The sequence below is a fragment of the Anser brachyrhynchus genome (assembly GCF_964034855.1).
Source record: "Anser brachyrhynchus genome assembly, chromosome: 25".
NCBI classification, from domain to species: Eukaryota; Metazoa; Chordata; class Aves; order Anseriformes; family Anatidae; genus Anser; species Anser brachyrhynchus.
In genome coordinates, this window is record NC_137718.1 from 3,034,330 (window position 1) to 3,057,129 (window position 22,800).

Sequence of the window (22,800 nt, forward strand, 5' to 3'; positions counted from 1 at the left end):
TTGGTGTTGTTTTTTTTTTTTTTTTTCCCCCATGTGATCAGCATAAAGCATTTCCCTTGCTACCCCCATCACTATGAATATTATTTAGACCTTGCAGCTCTTCTTTTCTTCTCTTCCAAAACTTGATCAAGAGATGGGCAATAACTCAGACTCATTTGAGGCTTAGCTCTAGGTGCCAGTCTTTCAGCTGTGGTTCAGGAATTCAGCCAGTACAACACAGTGTGAGGAAAACCCTTATGGCTTAAGACAATATTTTCCCAGGTATTTTTGCTGGAGTTAAACAATTTCAAGTCTTTTCAATGAGTATTAATAGGCGGAAAATTTCAAATGCTCAGTCATCATTTACATCACAGTGCAATTTGGATAATACTTGCAGCTATTCCCTGGGGACATTTGAGAACCAGCTTGACATGGGGGGTTCTTTTCCACTCCTCCAAGCAGGGAACAAGAGCAAAGAAACCTTATCCATGTTGCAAACCTAAATGCATTACTGAATAAGTCCTTGCAGCAGGGGAACCTGTGGACTCCTAGTTCCAGAGATGAGCTTTTGCAGAGTTTCTTCAATGTCTAAAGGATTCATGCTGTAGTTTTTCCTTCAGTAGAGACTGCTAGGAACAGTTTCTCCCCACCCCCAGCCCTAAAATGCAGAAATCTCTCAGAATTTTACTCTTGTGTGCTGTCCTGTCTCCTGTGAAGGGACTGAAACTGGACAGGGGGTTAAGTTCAGTGTGAGAAACAACACAGCAGCAGAAACACGGATGACAAAATCATTTCACCACGAAACAGGTGAAGGCGGTGTCAGCAGCACTAGGCCTCCCTTAGGCACGCAGCTGGCTCAGGTAATGGGGACAACAAACTTTTCTCAGACTTCTCCTCGGGAAAATTACTTCTCCCCTATTCACGCCTCCTTTCTTCAATCTACTAAAAATCACCCAAATTCGCTCCCTTCCACCTGAGATCTATGTGCTGCAGAGCTTTTTGCCCAGGTGTTTCCAGCAAGGCCCCAGGGGGGCCTCAGGGGCAACACCTGGGGGCACTGTGCAGGGAGGGCATTTATCGAGCAGCTCAGGCCTTCCTTAGCTTTTTGTGTGGCAGTTGCAGGGCTGTCTGCTGCCTGATGTCCCACTGGGGCTCAAGCTTTTGGCTGTTTTTGTTTTGTGGTTACGTTTCCCCATGGCTGTAGGGGCAGCCTGGCTTTTGGATCTGCTCAGCTTTGCCTCCCTCGACCTCCCAGCTGCGTGGATAAGGTAGGAAAAGTTTCTGTTGCTTCTGTTTTTCTGTCTCATGTGCCTCCCTGCAGCCTGGAGTGCTAGGGGAGGCAGCGGAGAAGTGCAGCAGATCTGTCAGTGAGATAAGTGTGTTTTAAAGAGCAGTGATATCTGTCAATGAGACAGCAGCTGCACAGGAATTCATTTCCATCTCTGCCTCCTGATCTGGCCCAGAAATGTCGATGCAGCACTTTTCTCTCTGTGGTTGTTTCTTGAGTGTTTTTTTTTTTTTTTTCTTGCTCTGTGTATCTAGGGGCTATAACAAGGGAAGGACAAAAAGCTGGAGGAAGCTCCGATGACTGTGCAGCCTAGTCCCAAATCCCTCCCTTGGCTTTTTTTTTCTCCTCACTCCATAGTGGCAGATGAGTGGAAGCTTACCAAGGTTGTGCCTCAGGAGGTCTTGCTTTGCTATAAATAGTATCAAGGGGAACAGCTAAAAATTCATCCAGAAATGCCCATCTGTTGGCTCTGTGTTTGCAGTCTGTCCCTCTGCCCCTCCATAAGGCCAGGCGCTGCCTGTGCACCCCAGCACAGCTCGGGGTCCTGTGTGGGGATGCTGCAGGGCTGCATGGGGCAGGGAACAAATAAATGGCTTTTAGGGGATGCAAAATGTTGCAGGGGTGCTTTGGTATGTGCTGAGGCCATTTAACCCTGTGGCTTTCCTAATGCTTTTCCCCCACCCCAGTGTTCTGTTCCTTTGCACCTGCTGGTCTCTAAGGGTGCCTGTACCAGAGATCTCCATTAGCACTTTGTGCTCCCCCAACTCCATGTCCGAGCGTGGCTGCAGGGCAGAAACTTGGGCAGGGGTCCTGGTCCCCTGTGAAAACCCCCATCCAGCTCTGAAGCCAGGATGGCTTTGCTAAAAACCGGAGCTTTGTCTCAGCGTGAGGCCATTTGCAATCACTTACTGGAAGGCTTAAGAAAGGGACCCCTGGATTTGGTGGCCAAAAGCGGGTTGGCAAGCAGCCCTCTGCAGCTCCAGGCACCTGCATTTGTCTGAGCGGGATGCAGATGCTCCCCTGGGCTCGGTGGTTCAGCCTGCTTGCTGGGCTGCAGAGCAATGCTGTGGTGTCTGATAGCTCCAGACACCCCAGGTGATGTTGCTTGAAGAGAGATTGGAAAAAGTTATTTACAAGTCATCTTTGCAAAGAACGAGAGGGGAAAAAAAAGCAGCACATATAGCTAATGCAGGCAGCGGTGATTAAAAGCAGCAGGCTGAATGCCTGCTCGCAGGCTGCATACTTTCCTGAGTTACCTACCCTTTCCATGGGTGCCGGTAGCCAAGATTGAAGGCTCATTGTTTCCAGGGTTTGCTAAAAAAAAAAAAAAAGTGTATTTCTGCTGGCCTGGATGGGGTGGAGGGAAATATCTGCTGAATGTATGTGTGTATTGGGAGTGCGCTTGGTGTTTCTGCTCTCATTTGCAAGTCTTTTTTAAGCACCTGTCCTTTAGTCTGTGTTACTGCATGCAGTCAATCATCCCGGTGCTGCTCTCTGCAATGCAAACAACATACATCATATGACAGGGGAAGTTAGAGGAATGCTTTGTTACCTGGTCCCGGTCATTTGCAATGCACAATAGTAGCTGTGATGCTGATGAATGTGCTTAAGGCTTTAAGTGGGAGCAGCGCGGGTTTACCCAGGCGTTTGGCTGAGGTGATTAAAAATGTTCATTGCTTCAAGTTAGGAATGCGTCGGTTGTAATGGCTGCTCTTGTTCCTGCTTGCGGGGATGTTAGGGGGACAAACACTTACCTGGTGTAAATCGGGAGAGCTGCTCTGCAGTTGCATTCCGTGCATCTGAGCCTCGGGTCTGTTGTTTCAGTGGAACTAGGCTGATTTATGCCAGCCGAAGATCCATTTCTAAAACTGTTTAAAGCTTAGCATCCCTCTCGCAGCATCCCTGTGAGATGAGGATTTATTGCAGCTGTTTGAGAAATGCAAATTTTTTTTTCAGGAAATATGCTTTTTCATAAAAATGCTTTTTCAGTCAGTGAAAAATATTTCATGAGCATCTTTTAAGGTTTTGATGGGAGATAGAAATCCCAGAAAGCAAAACATTTTGAGCTTTCTTTTTAGAGCCCTGGTTTTGCCTATGGTCTCAATTATTTACATTTTCTTTATGATTAAAACTGATAAATGAAAACTGGCAAGTTTCTCGTTCAGACAGAAAGGGGTACTTTAGAGAAGCCTTTTTTTTGGTGAGAATTATGTTGTGTTATAGTGTTCCAGCCAGCCCTGTGACAAGCATAAGGTTAAAATACGAAAATCCTGGGTTCAGATTTTATTTGGTAGTTTTTTATTAGTTTCTGCAAACCAGTCCATGGTCCCCCTCCTGGTTAAAAAGCAGAATCAATACCCAGGAAGGGTCAACCAGTTTACAATTCATTACATGTATGTGTTTCTAACTGACAGTGCAATTCTTGTTTCTCATTTTTCATGTCAACTGTTTCTTGGAAAAACAATAAAAGAAAGAGAAGCAGAAAGACAAAGACAGAGATTTATCCAAGTCATCAAGTGAAATGAGAGCTGACAGGTTCTCTAATGTTACATGCCCAGAACAAAGAGGATTCCTCACTCTGCTCTTCTGTAGATGTTTGAGAATCCTTTGTGTGCAGCTCTGCTATTCACTGGGAACTTCAGCTCCAGGATTCCTCAGTAATTCCTTCAGAAATGTGCCCAAGATGCTCCTTGGCATTGCAAGAACTGTGGCAGATCAAAGGCAAGCAGCGATGAACTGTTTGGATCCTTTCCCATCTTTGTCACTGAGTGTACCCAAGTTCCCCCAGGCAAATCAATGTTTTTTGCCTCAGTTCTTTTCCTTGTTGAAGGAAAAGAATACAGGCAACTTTGGGCATGGTGAAGGTTCAAAATTTCAGAGAAAAATCCCCGTTGGTGAGAAGCTTCTCTGCTAGAATCAGTGTTGATTAACTTACACCAAGCATCTGACCGCAGGAACCAAGTTTTAATTGAGTTCAAAATGTTCCCAAGTTCAGAAGTGCTTGCAAGCGCGTTTGGAGGTCGCAGCCATCTGCAGTCAGACTCGTGGAGTCAGAAGTTGTAAATCCAGGAACAAAATCTTGGTTTGCGGTTCACACTTTGGCAGATGGAGACAGATTTCCTGGTGCTGAGATTGCAGGGAGCATCAGAAGCTGGTGGGGATGTTACTTCAGGCCTGGGCTGCACGGTTAAGGGGAAGTTGCAAAATAAGGTCAAGAATTAATAGGAGAGCCACGGAAATCCTGGGCTGTCTTCTTGCTGTGGTGCCAGCTCTGCTTTCATTGACAACGCTTGCTCTGCTTAGGGGGTTGTAGGCTGAAATCTCCCAAATGAAAAACTCCTTGATTGGAGGTAGAGGCCGGGTCTGGGTCTGTTCCAGAGGTTGTTTTGGGTCCACTTGATTTGATCAAGTGTCTGGGAGGGCTTGGTTAGAAAAGCTTTGACTTTTCTAAAGGGCAGACAGGGACTTTTTCCCCACAACATCTTCCTGAGAGGTATTTTGAGGCAGACCTAATTTATTTGCAATGGCCAGAGGTGGGGGGAGAAAAGTAGTTTTAGTTTGGGCTGGTTCCAGCATGGTAGGTCCCTTTGCATCCCTTCCTGCCTCACTTACCCCACATGATTTCCACCTGGGAGCTCAAGTGCTGAGGGAATGAGGGGCAAAGAGCCTCCATAATTTTTTTTACCCTTTTCTCTTGAGCGTACAGTGCTAGCCTAGATGTACTCCAGCATTGCCCTGTCCCCATGGGGTAAGTCAGTCACTCCAGAACAGACTGGAAGTGACTTTTTGCTAGAAAGCAAGCTGAACCCTCTTTGCCGTTGGTTCTCTGTCTCCTATGTGACAATATTCCTTCTCTTACTCTTCTTTTTCTGCCCTGAAATAAGAGCTCATTCAGAGAAAATCCTTCTCAGCTCTTGTAGCCAAATGCGAAGCAGAATTGCTGGGCTGAGCAGGTCTGAAGGGAGATTTCGTGGTGGTGATTGATGGGGAGGGGGTTCTGCACCTTCTAGGTGGTGAGACCCCAAGTGAATGAATGTGACTGCTGCTTGCACTGGGCTAAAGGAATCCCTTCTGCAGGGCTTCCTGCAGGGGCAGGAGGAACCTGTCCCGTGTCTGCCTGCCTTTCCCTGGTTTCTACCTTCTGCGCTGTGCTTTTTGCCTGCTTTGGGGCATCAGGAGTTGGACCCAGCTATAGACTGGACAGTAGGTGGGATGTACAGGAATACAAACTCCTCTGGAGTCTGGTGGCTTTTGCTCGTGCGCCCAAGGATTGTCTGGACATGAGCAACGAGGGGAGGAAGATGGGTGCTTCCCTTCTTCACCACCCTAAATGGGAGCTGCTAGATGGACTTTGTGACACCAGGCACAGCCCCTGCTCCGGGATCATGTGCTGGATTTCACATTGCGTGTTCCTTCGTACATGGACAAAACCCTCAATTTATCCTTCTTGGATCGTTATTTGCAGAACATGCAATTCTTTGCGCTTCTCTGTATGCAAAACAGAAGAATAATCTTAGAAATATGGGGTTGGTGGGACATCTAATCCTTTCCCTACCCCCTGCACAACTGACTAGATGACACCAACCCTGGCAGATGTTCTTAAAATCCTCCTCTGACAAGGGCTCAGCCCCCTGCCTGAGCAGTCTGTTTCTGTACTTATTTACCCTCAGCACTAGGAAGTTTATCCAACCAACAAACCTAAATTTACCTTTTTTCTATTTTCTCCCTTGCAAATTCACCCTGTTTTCTGCTGTTCTGCCTCTAGTGGCCTAAAGGATAATTGCTCACCTCCCTTTTCAGACCAACCTTTTACATATCAGAGGTCTGTTATTATATCCCCAGTTCAGAAAACTCTTATCTGGGCTGAGCAAACCTATTTCGTTTGACCTTTCTTTGAGGTTGCGTTTAAGCCTCCCTTCCCGTCTCCTGGGTGAGCTCAATGTGTGAGTTGTTGATACCGAGCTCGATGTGAGCTTTTGCCCGCCAGAATTTGACGAAGCAACTTGCTTCCCACAGCTCCCCGGGCTGGGAAAAATCACAGATATTTACAGCCCTGTGCTAAAAGCCCCGAGAGCCCGTTCCTGCATTGCTGAGCCCCAAACCAGCTGCTCAGCTGCACCAGAGCACCTTGCTCTGCCAGGGGGTGGGCAGCCAGCACGGGCTGCCTTTTCCCCATCCGTTTTGTTTTTTTTTTTGACACACAAAGTTCCCATTTAGACAAAGCTGGGTGCTGGGATCTGCCTACGTGGGCTGGGGCTGGTGTCTGTAGGAGCAGAGCATTAATTCTCCTGGCCACTTGATGCTCAGCTGAAGGCAGGGAGATCAGTAGCATCCCTCATCCCAAGAAGCTCTGGATCAGTTCTCTGCCTTGATCTTCCTCCAATACTCTGCTTTTCTCTGGTTAAATATAATCGCTATCACTGCAGACAGATTCAGTTTCCGTATTAGCAGCAAAAATATGCAGGAATAAACCACTCATGCATCTCTTCTCTTACAGCAGCGTGACTTTGCTGTCATGTTTTCAATGTTTTCCCCTTGTACTCGATGTTTGCAAGGCCTCTTTGCTTTAAGCCATGTCAGCCACAGGCCCAGAGCATGGTGTAGCTACGGTTTTCTTTCACTGCCTTCCTCCCACTCTCCTCAGCTTGAGTGTTTAATTTGCTCCAGACTCTGAGCAATTTTTGGAGAGCACGGTTTATATTTGTGTATGCAAATAAGCTGAACAAATATGCTAAGGAGCGCCAAAGATAGATCGGTGCACTTAAAGTACATGCCAGCCCACAGCAAAATCAGCCCAGGCCGTTTTGGTCTCAATTAACCCTTCTGCCTTCGCAGCTCGGTGTCTGGCGAGCAGGCAGTGCTGGAAATGTTCTCCCAAATCCTGCGAGGCTGCAAGCAGCCCAGCGTCGCTGCTGGCAGCGGAGATGCTCAGTGCCCTGATGCTGGGGCTGGACACAACGCTTTGCCCATGGCTACTGCACTCATGGATTCAAATATTAGTTTTCATGTCCCTTTTATTGTTGGACAAGCGGTTCCAGGAGCTGTGAGTAACGCAGCCAGTTTTCCTCCAGGCTTGTGATTTACGTTGGAGTCTCCGGTGTCGAATAAAATGCACGCTCCCGAAGCTTTGTGCATGGTTGGAGTCCATAAAAGCTCTGCCCCGTGGATGCTCGGATGGCCAAGACATCACATAGCTGAGCTCCCGTTGTTGCCTTCTCCTTAAGGGCAGGGAAAGAATTTGATCCTCCTCTAATTATCTGCCAGCCATTATAAAACTTGCGCGCGCACACAAAAATTGTTTCCCGTAAACTGGTAGATCTGTCAAATTAGTTGAAACATCTCCTGAAGAGCACCAGCTTTCCTAATCTGGTTTCCTCCCTGTAGGAGGGGAAGTGAGAGATCATTGTCATTCGCTGGGCTTGCCTCCGCTGGGGAATTGATGGGAATTGCTGTTGCAGAATAAGCTGTTCAGCCGGAAGCCTTCCAGAAGAGCTGCCTGCACGGACACTCTTCTGGAACAGAAGTGACTTTGCTGTAGCGTAATTACTTCACTTTGGAAGGATGCTAATTACTTTGGAGTGTTTTTTTATTCTGGAATGAAAACCTGCTGTCATAATGTCCTCTGGGAGGCGTGATGAAGTGGTTTCTCCATCAGTCACCGCTCAGACAGCTTCCTCCTGGAGATGGGGTCGGCTCTGAGAGGCCAGCACCAGTTCTGGTGCTGAACCCGGGCAAGCTTTCAGGAGAGAGTCAGTCTGAGCAAGCTTCTGTGGTGCTTAAAATAAAGGGTCCTTTAACCTTGGAGTATGTGGAAGGTGGAACAGATTTCGCTACCTTTTTTTAGCCTGGTTTCTTAAAGAAATGAGGCTTGCATAACCGGTGTCTGTGTACATGCTCCTCATAACTTCTGCACCATTAGCCTGTTTCAGCCACATTTAGCAGAGGACAGGCTTCAGGTGTTGGAGTGCTGCAAGTCTGGGGCTCAGCTAGAGCCAGATGGGTGGCACCTACGCTCCTGATAAAACACCAGGACATCTGTGTACCAGAAGGGCCCAATATTTTCCCCATCAAAAAGAAAGCAGACCACTGGAGGCAAACACTTTCCGACGCCTGCCCCCAGGTCTGGTCCTCGTGTTCATGGAGACCTATCCGTGGGGCTGCTTCTGTTTGGCTGTGGCAAATGGTACGTGCTTTAAACCTTCAGCAGCTCCCCGTGCTTCACAAGCTGTTCTCTAATGCTGAAATGTAGCCAGCTCTGGGGAGGACGAGCTGCTGCCCATTTCCTCCCTTCATGTGCTGTCCCAGCCTGACTCACAACCCAGGCTCGCTCGCTCACGAGAGCGTTTTCCTTGCGGTCCTCCCACTTTTGATTGTTTTCACGGAGCCCTACAAAAGGGGAACTCGGCAGCAGACGTCCCTAAACGGAGTCAGATGGCATCTCAGGGTGGTGTAGCGGTTCTGCAAATGTGTTGCTGTGCTCGCAGCCAAAACCAGGCTCATTAGAAGGCCTTGCTAGACAGTGCAATCTAAATCCTTCTCCCTCAGGTCTGCACAGCTGTAGCACGGAAGGAGAGGAGTGGAGGAGTCCTTGTTTGCAGGGCCCCATTGCCAGCAACAGATGTTTTTGAGATTAATCTTGCTTGCGCTGCACCGAGGAAGGCAGGACCTATGGCTACAGCTGTTCATCTGCTGCATCATCGGAGTGAAGGGAAAGGGGAGCAGATTAGGCAGGTTCTCCTGCCTGGTGGTAGGTGTCTGCTTTGGGACGTGGGTGGATGCAGTGCTCCCTGCAAGCACCTGCTTCTCTTGGCTTACTATTTAAGGTACCTGGATGACTTGCTCAAATGCAGATCTTGTCCTGGTCAGTGCCGACTTTCAGACAAATAGATCCCTCTTCCTCCCTGTTCCTCCCTGCAAGTGATCAGCCACACCAGTCTCTGGAGTGAGAAAATCCAAAAAAAAAAAACCACAAACAAAAAACCTCAACAATGAGTAACAACCATCAAAATGGAAGGTGTTTGGGGTAGATGGGTGGTAATGAACTGAAAAATAAGAAGCCCCAGGGCTGGGAAGAGAAGTTTTGGAGCATTAAAAAAGAAAAGGCAGCTCAAACTGTCCCTGTAGGTAGATCCTAACTTCATCTGCTGAGGGAAGGTGTCTTGATGGAGCCCTCAAAAGGGACGGGCTGGAGGCAGGAGGTTCCTGGGTTTCAGTCACTGGGGTTTCCTAGGGAGTTATCTGAGCGGGATGTGGATCCTTGTGCGGTGACTGCAGAACAGCGCGGTAGGGTGAGGGAGCACTTGACTGCCCACCTGTGGCACGGGAAGCAGCCCACCCCAGGAGGGTTCCCCTGCCTTCTGCCACGGGACAGGGCAGCGAGGATGCCAGGAAGGGCGCGGGGCCCAGTTCCCCACAGCGTGTGGGGTCGCTCTGCAGACAGGGCCTGCTTTCTGCGCTCAGCTCATCTGCACGGCTGGGACTCCAGCAAGAGCAGGGCAAGTGCTGCCCGCGGAAAGGGGGGTTTTAGGGTCTGGGAGAAGCCGTGGGATTGCAGAGCTCCCGCTGGGGAACGGCGACAGGCGAGCGCCTGCTGGAGGGGCTGGCACCTTCCGTGGGCTCTGGGCCCCGTTCCCAGATCCGGGCGCAGCAGGAAGCTTCTGCGTGTGTCAGCGTTAGAAAGCACAAGCCAGGCACGGGGAAACATTGAAGCATCTCCTGCCCAGCCCGGCTCTTGTGTTTTTATTTGTCAACATTTGGGTTTGTTTCCTGACACGAAGCGGGAAACATTTGGTCAGCGCTTTGGCTGATGTTCTTAGGCTCAGGCTGCCGTGTCGCTCGGCGATGGTATTTCTGGCTTCTCGAGCTGTTTGTCTGCAGGCCCTGACACCTCATGAAGCTGTAAATGCCTGGTGCAGCCCCTGCTCCGGGTGGGGGTAACAGCCTTCTGCTGCCGGCAGCTGTTCTGCTAGCTCAAGCAGCACAGGGGTCGCCCTTCGGTGGGGGGAGCGTGGCGGAAGCCTTCCGCAGAGAGCTGCGAAACTTCTGGTCCGTCAGCGTGGTAAATGAGACGGCAGCGCGCTGACTTGTAGAGAAGTAAAAATAATTTGCCTAAGCTTATGCTCAATGGTCCAAGTCTTAGTGTGAGTCTTAATAATTTTAATGCAATTACCCTTAGGATTATGGACTGGTGAATCAGTGCTCAAGGCAGCAATAAAGGAAGACTTGGGTCTGTTTGCTCTGCTCTCCCCTCCCCTCCTTTCTGGGCGCTGTGCAAAGCAAGACAGTGGACGTGAGGGAGTGCGGGTCTGACCCAGCACAGCATGGTAAGCCTGCAATTAAGACATTAAATTCACCCTTGCTATCACTTACTGGCCTGACAATCAGAAGTGCCTTGTTTTTTAATAGAGGACTCAATTCTAGCTCTGACTTTGCGCTGCTGCTGCTGCACTTACTCCACCTGCCTTACCCTGTGGTGTAAGGGGCAGAGCTGCTTGGTGCAGGACCTCCCAGTACCCAGGAGCACGGTTGGTGTGTGATCTCCATGCCCAGGTGCTTTGCTAGCTTAATTCTGTGTCAAATGCTCTTCTGCTGCTGTGTCACTTCTTGGCTTCAGCGTAGCGTGTCTGTAGTGAGACTGCTTCGTGCAGGGAAGCGCTGGCCCTGGGGGTGAGATCAGGAGCCTGCTGCCTTTGCTTTGCAGACGTGCAGACACACGTTCCAGTTTATAGCACCGAAGATGTGTCCCAAATATTGAGCCATGCCACCTCTTCTATTTCTGCTTTTATCGCAGGCATCTTTTGACCCTGAGCAAGTGTTTGCTCTCCTGAGACTGAGTTTCTCCATCCTCGAATGGGATCTCTTGATCCCTCTACACCTGCAGGTGCGTGGGGTTCAGCCTGACTGGTGAAGGTTTGCAGCGTGCTTTGGGGGCCCTGGACAGCAGTTGGCGCAAATAAACACAGGCTGTATAACATTATACTTGATTTTTTTCTCTGAGAAGAACATCGAGGCTGAAAACATCAAATAGAGGTTGCTTTAAATAACTTCAGCTCTCCCTGCTTATCCCTCTATCTTCAAGCACCTCTGACTTGCTCTGCACGACCCGTGGCTCTTTCCGTGCGCGAAAGCTGTTGGTGGTAACTGCAGGGCCACTCTTATTTTTTTGGTCTCATCACAAGCTGTCTGTCTGTATGCATTATTTATGATGCAGTCTCTAATCCTTGCTCTGACTACACAACACTGAATTTCCACGCGAGCTTTGCCATAGCGCAGTTGTCAAAATATCAGAGTGCTTTGCGAACTTTAATGAATTTCTGTTTGCAGAGCCACTATATCTATTTATTCTTTAATTATTTTTCTTCAGTGATTTCCAGTTTTCTAATGATTCTTCTATTAGTACAGAGACCAGTGTAAAGACTGAGCCGAAGCATTGCTTTTTCTTTCTTGCTTTAGGTAAAACGTGTTTTTCCCCCTCTAAAATAACCTATTTCTCTAAAAACAGCAAACTTATTCCAAGAGAAACTTCCCCAAAAGAATTCGTGGAGGATACAGGCCCCTGGCATGGAAAGCTTTAGATGAACCGAGTTTGGGGTAAAGTCCTGAGCTGAAAACAGGGTCATAAAGCAAAGTGCTGGGCAGCTCACCTGCACCGCCTGTAGTGGATCTCACAGCGGAGGGCTGGGTCCACATGTGGCCTGAAACCGAAACGAGGAGCCAAAACTGGAGGTGAGGCTTCTCTCGGGTCCGTGGTCAATGGCCAGAAGCTACCGAAGCAACAGGGCGTGTTTGTACATCGACGTGTTTAAAGAATTGATTCCTTCTGGCAGACTCTTGGAAAAGGCAGCACATGTGAGCTGGTGCTGTCAGGGGAAATTGGAGGCTCGCTGCTGTTTGACAGGTATATTATTCCAGCTGCCCTCGACTTATTTACAAAACAAGGAGCTAAGATCCCCGAAGTGATGCAAGTCAGCACTCCGGAGCTGCAAGAGGCCTGTTTTTTTTTTTTTTAGCCCTTCAGAGCTGGCCTCGATTTGCTTGACATTTGGAATGGATGAAAGAGGAGGAAGGAAAAACCTTTGCTTCACAGCCTGCTCTCAAGGAGACAGACTCAAACTGAAAATGCTAGGAGTGAAGGAACCGAGGTTACTTCCCCCAGCTGTGCCAAATTCTGGTGCTTCCACACCACCAGGCTCCTCCACCCAGCTCGGCGGTGGCACTGGCACCAGTATGAGTGTCCTGGTGCCAGGGTGTCCAGCAGGGAAGGCCCCACAGATCTGTGGGGCTGGGAGCAGCTCTGACCCCAATAACACACCTGTGGGCCACTTGCTTCTGCTGTGCCATGAGCCCGTGGGCTGTCTGCATGGCAAACCCTTTGGTGGGAGCCTGGATTTATGGATTTAGCCTCATCAGGCTCGAGGTCCTTCACTTCCCTCTTCAAGCTCTCCAATTTCAGCTCCCAATCTCCCGTCTTTCCTTTATAGCTCTTATTTCTGGTCCATCTTTGGCCATCTTGACAGCTTTTGTAAATCACCCTGGGAGAGAGTTTTTCTTCCCTGGCCACCGAGGAGGGCTGGAGACACCGGGCTGCAGTGCCTGGGATTCAGTGATGTGAATGCTTATGTTCCTGCTGCATCGTGGCTTTTCCGTGCTTGTTTTCAGGCGGTTGAAGCTTAAGGAATTGGTTTTGAACAGTGGCTTGGAGCCTGCCTGCTTGAGGGAACTTCTCTGCACCCTTGAAGAATTACCTAATGCGGTGAGCTGGAGCTGTCTGGCTAGCTAAGTGTTGCTTCCCTGCATCCCCAGGGAGGAGCTGGTGACTTTCAGAAAACAGGATTTCATGTCAAATATCGGTAAAAGCTGTGCCCCTGCCCTGTCTTTCCAAATGCCCCAAGTCCATCAGAGCAGAGGAGGGGATGAGAGGCCCTTCACTTGATGCTTTCATCTACGTTAAGATAAAATCCTGTCCCTGCCGCAAAACTTCCTGTATGACATCTGTCTTGTTTCCTTCTGTACACAAAGCAAATCCTTGCTTGTCAAAGTTTACAGCACACTTCAGCAGGATGTTTCCTCCACCCAGCACAGCCCGGTTTGGGTTCCAGGTGGGTACTGCAGGTCCTGAGCTCCAAATACTACCAGGCAATTCACTTTTTTCCCTCTCTGGCGTGTGTGTGTGTTTTTTCCTCTCTCCTTTCTGAAGGAGGAACAGCAGAGCCTGAGCGCTGAGAGTTTTTGTACCCAGACAGCTCCCTGCAGGGCTGGGCTCTTCTTCATCAAGCTGTGTGCCGCGGAGCTGTTTTCCTGGGGTAGGGCCCTCGGGGCCGCAGCTCTGCCCGTGCAGATGTGACAGCAGACCCCAGGGGCTCTCGCTGCTCTTTGGGCTGCTTTGAACCCGGCTCTGTGCGCTGTACACATGCAGCGGTGTCTTTGTGGTAGGAGATGCACTCGGGCATGTGTTTACCTGTGTGCTTTGACTGAAGGTGGCTTTCCTGCTCAAGGTGCGTTTGTATGCACAGGAGCCCTCAGACGGCGGCGAGAGGCAGAGTCCTCGGAGAATATGGGATGATTAAATGAAACATTCACTTATGTGTTCCTGGAGAATTGAAATGGGAATCAGCTCCGACTTGGTAGCATATTCAGCTCATGCCTCCCATCTTCAAACTCCACTGCAAAATTCATCAGGCTACAGAAAACTACTGAGACATCCTGGGAAGCGCAGAAATTGTCCTGTCCTGAGAGGGGAAGCACAAATAGACCAGGGCCGTGTCTAAAAAATGAGTGCTCATTTTGCAGTGTCCCTTGGCAGGGTGGCATTGTGGATGTACTTCAGTCCAGGTGTACGCTTCTCTCTCCATCTATGTCCTGGGAGCATGGACACCCCTTTCAAGCTCTCTAGCTGTGCTTCCCCACCTGGCTTTTCCCCAAAGAGGCTTGGTGTCAAGGATTTGCAGTGCCCTTGGGATGGAGACACCCTGCCCTGGGATGAAGGTGTCATCCGTGGACTCTCCTGACCTCTGAAGCAAGGAGAGATGGAGTGTGTAGCTGGCCAACACAGTGAGTTTTCATTAAAACACGTGAAAACCTTGCTGTTTTTCAGCACTGATGAGGTGAAGATACAAACACATGCACAGAGACCTGGGCTCAGCCCTGTAGGCAACAGTCTGAGCTGAGAGACTGAAATAAAGTCGCTGATGTGAATTCACATGCCCCTGGGTTTGAGGGTTTTCCTCTACTTGATGACAATACAGGGAATTGACGTTGCTTTGAAGACAAGAACACAGGCGGTGTCTGGCAAAAGGGGGGGATTTGCCATACCGGTTCATGTGTTCTTGTCTCTGGTGGGTTTCGTCTCAAAGCTGGTGCCTTGCAAGGGAATACTGCTCTTGAAAGAGCCCTGCAGCTCCAGATTTAAAAGTGAAATGTTGACATGCTTTGTGTTCAGCCCTGCTGGCCTTCCTGCGGAAACCCGGAGTGTTTTGTGTGTGGAAGCAAGCAGGGATGCTGCCTGGGGGGGAGCGGAGCTCCTCTGCAAGAAGGGTGCCACAAACCTCCACCTCTCCCAAGGATCCCATGGGTGCTGCCATGGAAGGACCCCCCCCCTTATGGGAATGCGTGCTTGCGCTGAGCAGATCAGATGTGGACACCTAGCTGTGTGTTTGTGGCCCACTGCAGGCCAGGGGGGCTGGGACTGGTGCTCCGCAAAGCAGTGTGGTGCTGGAGTTGTCCCCCTGAAGCTGGAGGTGTTGCATCCTTGGGTTGTTGCCCTCTGCATGCAGACCAGAGATGTACGTGTGCCTCCTGAGATATCTTGAAAGTCCTCACTGGTGCCTCAGCACCCGAAACATGCAGGTTGTTCCCAGGTGGGATGTGGGCTCTGCTCATTACTGGTACTTATTGGAGGTTTTTAGGCCAGCACATACTTCTAGATGCTGACTTGGGACCTGAAACCATGTTTCTTTTTCCCTTTTCTCCCTGTTTTATAGCTCACCTTTAAAATCTCCTTAGGGAACAGAACAGGCACAAAGGCAGCGCAGAGGGCAAGAGATTATAGCATCCTCAGTGTCAAAAATAGCTGCCTGAAATTCCTCATCCTGCTGCTTTAAGCTAAAATGGGGCCATAAGTTTGTGTCCCTAACTTTACAAGGCAGTGTCCTTCCCTCCACAGCTCCTGCAAATGGGCCTTGCTGGTCACTGCCCTAAAGCATAGCTGGGGTTGTCTGTTAGCTGGGGCTGCACGCAGCCTTCCCGCTTGCATACCTCTAAATCCTCAGGGTGAGTTTTGCCCAAATGTGATCAGGTTATGTCCCCTCTTTACAGAGCACGAAGAGTAAGCTGAATTTGTCAAGAAACTTGGGTGATGGAAAGCAGACCAGCTTGCTTTGGTGCTGTGCACAAGTCTGCTGCTGAGTTGCACAAAGGGCGTGTTACAGAGTAAGGTTTCTTGGCTTATCCTCTTCCTTTGGCAAATGCTTGCCGTTGATCCCAATACCCAAAGCAGAATTACGAGCCCTGAGGATTTCTTTGCTTTGCTAATCTCCTTGGCACCCCTTTTACCAGAGGGCTGGTACCACCAGGAGGGCCAAGCTGCCGGAGCCTCTGCTGCCAGCATTAAACCCCTCCTTCGCGTGCCCTGGTGCTGAGCATCATGCCTGGATCCCAGGGGTGCAGTGGGGACCGATCGGCACCGACTCCCAGCTTAGGATGGGGAATGCTAGAGGCCGATCAATACTTCGATCGGCGCTGCGTGCATCGCTGTGGCTTTGTCACTCACCTCAAATGGGAAGAGTGTGAGAGATTAATGGGAGTCCATAGAGCCTCCCTTTATGAATAATTAAATCAATGAGCAAGGGAGGGGCTTGGAGCGCAAGTGGGGAGCAGGGGTAAAGAAGGGGGAAGGAGTGGGGAATGCAGGACCAGGTCTTTCAAGCTCGGAAGGACCCTAGCAGCAGCTTTCATGCCAGTGTGTGATGCGGCTGCTTCTGATCTGAGGCGGGGAGCTGGGAAGCACAAACCTCCGCCGATTGGTGCGGGCTGTGACCGCTGGATTATTTATGTCCCCCCCCTCCTCTTTGGCAGAGCTGCTTTTTAACTGGCGCTAGAGGCTCGCTTAGGATGCCAGCCACGCTGCTGACAGCAGTTGCAGGGAGTTCTTCCTTTGAATTGTAATGAAAGTCCTGGGACTGCTGTGGCTTGCTTTCTATGTGCTTTTACTTCTTTTCTTTAAATAAACTTATCGCTGTCCACAATGTTCCAGACATGAGATCTAACGGGGAATGTGAGTTTTGCGGAGTCCCAGGGCTTCTGGAAATCAGGGCGACAAACTTCAGATACCTGATGGCGAGACTGTTTGAAGTGTGGACAGACTCACATGTGTGCATTCACAAAAGATTTTGGATGTTCAAGGCAGGAAAGTAAGCTTTTGGGTATGGACGTGGCCATGTGATTTTTAGGGCTGTGAGTGAGGAAGTGGGGCTTGGGGGGGGGGTTGCCTACCTGTAACCCAGAAAAAGGTGGTGTTCTGGAGTGATTCAGGAGCTTTGCTATGAAATCTGAAAATTAAGGGCAAAGGAGGTCTGCCAGCATTGATGAGATCCTAATCCATCCAGGCAACAGGGTTAAAAGCTTATAGATGGGGAAGGCAGGGTTGTTTGTAAATAACTTGCACAGCGATGTGCTGCCTCAGTGGAGAGTGGGCAGGGCAAAAATCTCTCTGGAAACCCTCTTAGGTAACATGAAATAAATATACAGCTGTTCTCCACGTGCACAAGACCAAGTGATGGGTTTCACTGCTGCTATTTAGAAGGACCCTGTTTGGACTTCACCTGGGAAGAGAAGATAGTGATGGGGATGAGGTCTTTTTCTGTTAGTAGCGAAGAAATGATATTGGCAATAAAAATAGTTCAGTTTCTCCTAGCCTGTTTCCCTGGGCTTTGTGGGACCGTGTTATTTGATTCACTTTCCAGATTCCATTTATTTTTCTTGATGAATTTGGAATTGCACATACCAGAGATATTGGTGGCTGTAGGGGGACAACCTGCAGCCTGACATGAAAATAAGTGAGATCACCCGAGCTGTTTGAGTTGCTCACACCTAGTCAGGCCTTGAATGTGAGTTTTCAACCTGGCATCTTTAGGCTGAAAGGACCATGCTACACGCTCCAGCCCTGGAAGCCATCAAATCCCCTTCTTCAAAGCACGTTCAGCTCAATGTGTCTCCAATTTTACGTCTATTTCTATGTAGCCCTTGATCAATAGGTTTTCCTCTGTCCCAAAAATAAATTGGTCTCCAATTAAGTCCTTATGCCTTGGAGAACATCCAGATAAAATTGCTCTACTTCCTGTTTCACTTGTCATAGAGAGGAGATGAAGATTTCTTTTTAAAAGCCTCATGCAAATGTTCAGCTTTTGCTGCTGTTCAATAAAGTTGATCATTTTGCTCAGGAAGTATCAATGCAATTTTCCACGCCACTAACTTAAAGATTGTATCTCAGCAAATGCATCCATTCTTTTTCTCCAATTTGTGGGGAGAACAAACAAAAGAAAAAATGTCTTGATGTCTCCCTGACAAACGCATTAGTAGCTTATATAAATTGCCCAGAGTCTGTCCAGAATAGACACCACCAATGCATTTCTGCAAGTCCCTATTCCATCTGTCTCAGCTAGCACAGCGATTGCGGAGCTAGGGAATGTCTTTCCACCCCATTACATTTCCTGGTGAAATATGTGAGAATTACCTCTGATGTTAGTAGGAAGCCATCAGGACATAAAACACAGAAAATGAAATATTAACTTTCCTATCCAAGCCGGTAAGGGCCGTTATGTTTTGTATTATAACACATTAAGGTGAAGTTACTGAATGAGAAATAAATAAATAAAAATCCCCGGCTCCCATCTAGGCAGTATTGCACATAAATGACACTGATGGTAGATGATAAAATTGGAAAGTTGGGGCAAAAATAATATATTCACAGTTTAGATGACAGTGAATATAAAGACAGACTGAGCTTAAGTGGAAGTTGCAAAATATCCCTGAGAAGTCTTATTCCCTCCAGATTGCCACAAGTTATGCTGGTACATATAAATTTGCAACAGAAAGAAAAGCAAAACCTTATGGATCCATGAGCTAAAAACACCTCTGTGTAATGCCATTTAGTTTACGGAGTTCGTGGGGAAAATACAGTATTTGTCATCCTTTCTGGTCTCCTTTTCCTCGTGTGACGATCAGTTGGCTTTCTGGTTAGGGACGGATTGCCCCGTACCGTGCCTGGGGTGTAGGATCTGGGCTCAGCTGAACCTGCAGGGGCAACAGAAGCATCTTGAGGCCCAGCATCCAAAGTTTTAAGGCAGGATGGGCAAAAGATGTTTTCATTCACTGCTTTTCCTTCGGTATCTGCTCGCTTTATTACTTGTCTGCACTGAAGAACTCCTTTCGGTACTTAAGGGGAAAGCTAAGTGGGAAATAATCCAGTCCCTTTCCTGTCCCTCCCCACCCCCAAAAGCTAAATATACCTACAGCAAAATGCTGCTCATTTCAATGAGCCTCAGTGAGAAGGATAAATGCTGGGTCGTTTATCTCTAATTGCCTCATTTTGTTGCCTAGGCTTAGATTATTTGCTCGGGTAGCAAGGACCTCGTCTGTGTTTGGGGTTCTTTGGTACCGCAGCAATTTCCTTGCTGGAGAACTTCTCCGTTTTGTCTCTGAAATGTAAGGTTTGAGGCCACATTGCGGAGATGTGGTGGTTATCTGATTTCAACAGGAATTGTAAGCTCAAGTGCCTTTAAAAGGCTCTTGCCGAAGGTCTGCTAATTAAACAGGCCAGGGATTTCAAGGACTGGGGAGAAAAAAAAAAAAAACAGGTGATAAACATAATGCAGATGATAATGTTCAGGATTGAAAATGATCTTCAATTAGTTAGTGGGGTACCAGGTGTTCTAAAGCAGCTAAATGAAAGATGATGTGGAAACGAAAGGCAGGTGGTAACATCAGAGGGCAGAGCTCTGCTGTGGGCTGAGATCAGAGCTTTGGCTCGGAGCGGGAGCTTCCATCTCCAGCGAGTGGTCGGAGACCAGCGGGCTTGATGGAGGCGCTCTCAGCGGGGATTTCTCTTGACGATTGCACCGGTGGTAGCATCCATCCTCTGTTTTAGTTGCTGTGTATTAACTTAACCTCTGGAGAGGCTGGTTTTCGCTTGGGAGTGTAGTGAACGCTGTGCCACGCTTCCATTTTGGAAGGAAAGATTTTTTGTTGGATTTTGAGATATTTTAAATCACCTGTGAGGCCTGTTTTCTTCTGGTTTGGTTCTTAGAATTGGTGGCTCTAAAGAAGTTATCGACCATATGTGGGGCCTGAGAAATCCTCCTGCTTCACGGGATGATCACCTAACCCTGCCCTGCCTCCTGGGACTCGAATTGCCTCTGCCTCCTTTCCTAAGCGGCAGGGCTTGCTAGGATGTTTGTGGTTTAGTGGTGGGAGAAGGGGGAACCATCTTCCAGCTCGTTCTGTTTCCTTAGGCATTCAGACTAGCTCACAGCACGCTGTCTGGAGCGATTACCTTTGTCTCTGGCTTCCCTGCTGGAGGAAGAGATGAACATAGCTGGTAAATTACAGAGCTCTGTGCTGGAGCACCAAGGCGCTTTCATTGCTACAAGTTGTTCTGCTTGTCTATGGCCCAGACAGTAAACAAATCTCAGATCATGGCAGTAATGGGCTGATATGCAGCTGTCTCTCCACTGGAGTTAAGGCAACTCGCTGCTTTGGCCTTTCATCTAAGTGCTCTTGACAGACAGTGCTTGAAAAATTGTGGGTACCTCCCGCGGCACGGCCGGCTAGGAGCGATCTGTCTTGGAGGCTGGTGGGAGGGAAGGGGAGACCTCGGCCCTGGTTTGTACAGAGGATGCAAGATCCTGCTCTGCTGGGGCCACAAACCAGAAAATAACGCATGCAGGCCCTTGTGAACGTTTGCATTATAGTACTGGGGAATTATTTCAGGCTCTGTGATGAGCAGAAAGGAAAAGCTTTTGGAAAAAGCGGGCAGCAGGCACCTTGCTGGCTCTGTGCGTGGTAGCAGGGGCACCAAAGGTGCTGGCATGCTCTCTGCGAGCATCCTGCCTCCGTGGGACCATGACTTAACCCTGCCTGGTCCCCTGCAGCTCCAATGTTACCAAAACCTTTTCTCACAAACCCAATACGGGACTTCTGAGAAGTTGTTGAATGTCTTCCTGGCTGACTTTGTCCTAACCCGAGGCTGACTTCCCTGAGAAATTGAAATTAAGAAAGCTTGAAGATAACCTTCAGAACAGCAGCTTCACCTAGGCTTAATAGCAGGTCCTGCTCACCTGGGCTGGGACACACAATTGCAAGTACACCCCTCGGATGATTAGACTGTTCATGGACCGATTCAATAAAAGTGATATGAAGGTGCTACCCGCCTTGTTCTCCTGCTCTATTTCAACCTGCCTGCGTAATGGTCCTGCCCCCACCTGGGGTGATGTGCACGAACCACGCCGAGATGCCAGGTAGCACGCGGGCAGCACGACGGCACTCGGCCACGTCTGCAGCCCCCTGAGCCTGGTTTTGGGTGGCAGCCCTCAGGTGTGACCTAAAGGGCAAGGTGTGCCGCTTGTTCGGACGTACCTCCCCGTGCAGAAAGCGGCCCTGCCTCGCGGAGAGGCTGTCGTGGGCTGCAGTCACTAACAGCAAGCGGAGGAAGGGGGAGCGCAAGGATCTGTCCGGTTCTGCTGCCTATCCTCTGGGGTTAGTGTCTTTTCCTTTCAATATTCCCTTCTGTGAGAGTTGGAAGGGATCTCAGAGCTGTGCGGTAGCGGTAATAAAGCAGTTGGATTGTTCCAGCCTTCTCCCAAATCGCTGCCCTGCAGGCACAGCCGCTTTTCACTGATCTGCTTCAAAGGAAGGCACGGTTCTTCAAATTCAAGGAGGGCTTTTCTTCCTCAGCTGCCATCCACCTCTGTTTTCCTCCTCACTGATACTTCTCTTCAATTATCCCTCCTTCAACAACCTTTTACTGTGGTGTTGGATGGGCACCAGAACATCTGCTGGGTGCTCTTTAGCCCATTTGAGGACAAAGCAAGAAGCAGGCAGGGCTATAATTTACATGTCGGTCTGAATACGCTTCTTGCAGGGCACAGCGACCATTCAACACTTATATTGCCAAATCCTCTGCTTCTACAGTCCCTTAATCGAAACACAGGGCTGTGTCTGTAGCCCATGAACTATACATTGCTCTTCCATCCAAGGAAGATGTTGGTGCGATGCACTTTTCCTCGTGGGGTGGTTTGCTGCTCTCCCTTCCTATCGCAGCGCTGGGCTGGTGGCATCGTGGGAGCTGTGGCACCAGTGGGTGGATGTGAACCGGTGCAGGAGAACAACGGGAGCCAGGGATGGGGGTTTTGGGGAGAGGAGGGAGGACAGTCGGCCTTGAGAAAGCTTGGGCTGCTGGAGAGGTTTTAAACTGGTGCTGGGGAATTGGGTCTGTGAGCTCTCCCCCCTCTCGGAGCAGTGTGTTGTGGTGCCCAGCCAGAGAAATCAGTCTGTTAAAAGCAGCCGTGAAGATGCTGTTTAAACTGAGAGCATCATCCATAACTTCATTTGAGGCCTTTCTAGGGCACGCTTTGTTTGTGTTACGCTACAAAATCCATTTTGATTTGGAGGCTTCCAGAGGGCTAACAACAAGAAACAAAGCTGTAGAAAAGCGCAGGCAAAAGCTGCGTTCCGTCGTTGGAGGCCGTGCGGGGTCCACCAGATCCATCAGCGACCAAAGCCTGCCAGGTAATGAGTCCCACAGAACGAGAGCTCTGAGAAATTGCGTGTTTTGGAAGTAAGCAGTCGGCACACACCGAACGGGAAACTGTTTTTACAAGCTTTTTTTCTGCTGTTAAGGGCACGCAAGCTGGAGGAGATAACTATCCCGATTAATATTGATTAGTGCATTATGTATCCAAAAGCGATTATGGTTTGCGGTGCTCTCATTTCCCCGCGGGAGGGAATGCTGTCCTGAAAGCTGTAAGCACCGGGCTGCCCTTGGCGAGCGGTCATTTACAACAAAGCTCGGAGGTCAGGCTGAAAACAAATCGAGGGGGTGCCTGGGGTGGTGTTTTGGCAAATCTCTGCAAGCTCTCATGCTCGGTGCTCTTCCCACTCGTGTGATGCGCCGGTGCCATTTCTGGTCAGGCTTCCTCACGGACGTGGCTGTTCCTGGGCTGGAGGCTGTGCCTTTACTGGACCCAGGGGGTCACAAGCTCAAAAGACCCTCCTGAAGAGATCGGTTCCCACTTAGCAATTAAATTCATTTCCAGGTAATGGAGTCTCTGGAGATGTTTGGGATGTTTTAAGGCTGGTAGTCTGCTGTTAGCTTCTGCTAACGTTACCCTGAAACCCTCAAAATACACTTACAGAGGGTAGAGCCATGTCCCCAGCTAGATGGAAATGCTTGATGCAACGTGTGCTTGACGGTAACATGGTGACTGGGGAGTCTACAACCCCATTATGTTGAAACACAAACCGGCTTGAACGTGATGAGA

General features: G+C 49.2%; 1 protein-coding gene across 1 annotated transcript in view; it reads left to right on the forward strand.

The window, feature by feature from the left end:
* The first annotated feature begins 1,095 nt into the window (after nucleotides 1-1,095).
* Nucleotides 1,096-22,800, forward strand: part of OAF (out at first homolog) — a 201,174-nt gene continuing 179,469 nt past the window's right edge. Inside the window, exon 1 of the mRNA XM_080567495.1 lies at nucleotides 1,096-1,247. The gene's annotated coding sequence lies outside the window, so the exon portion shown is untranslated. The remainder of the gene's footprint in view (nucleotides 1,248-22,800) is intronic.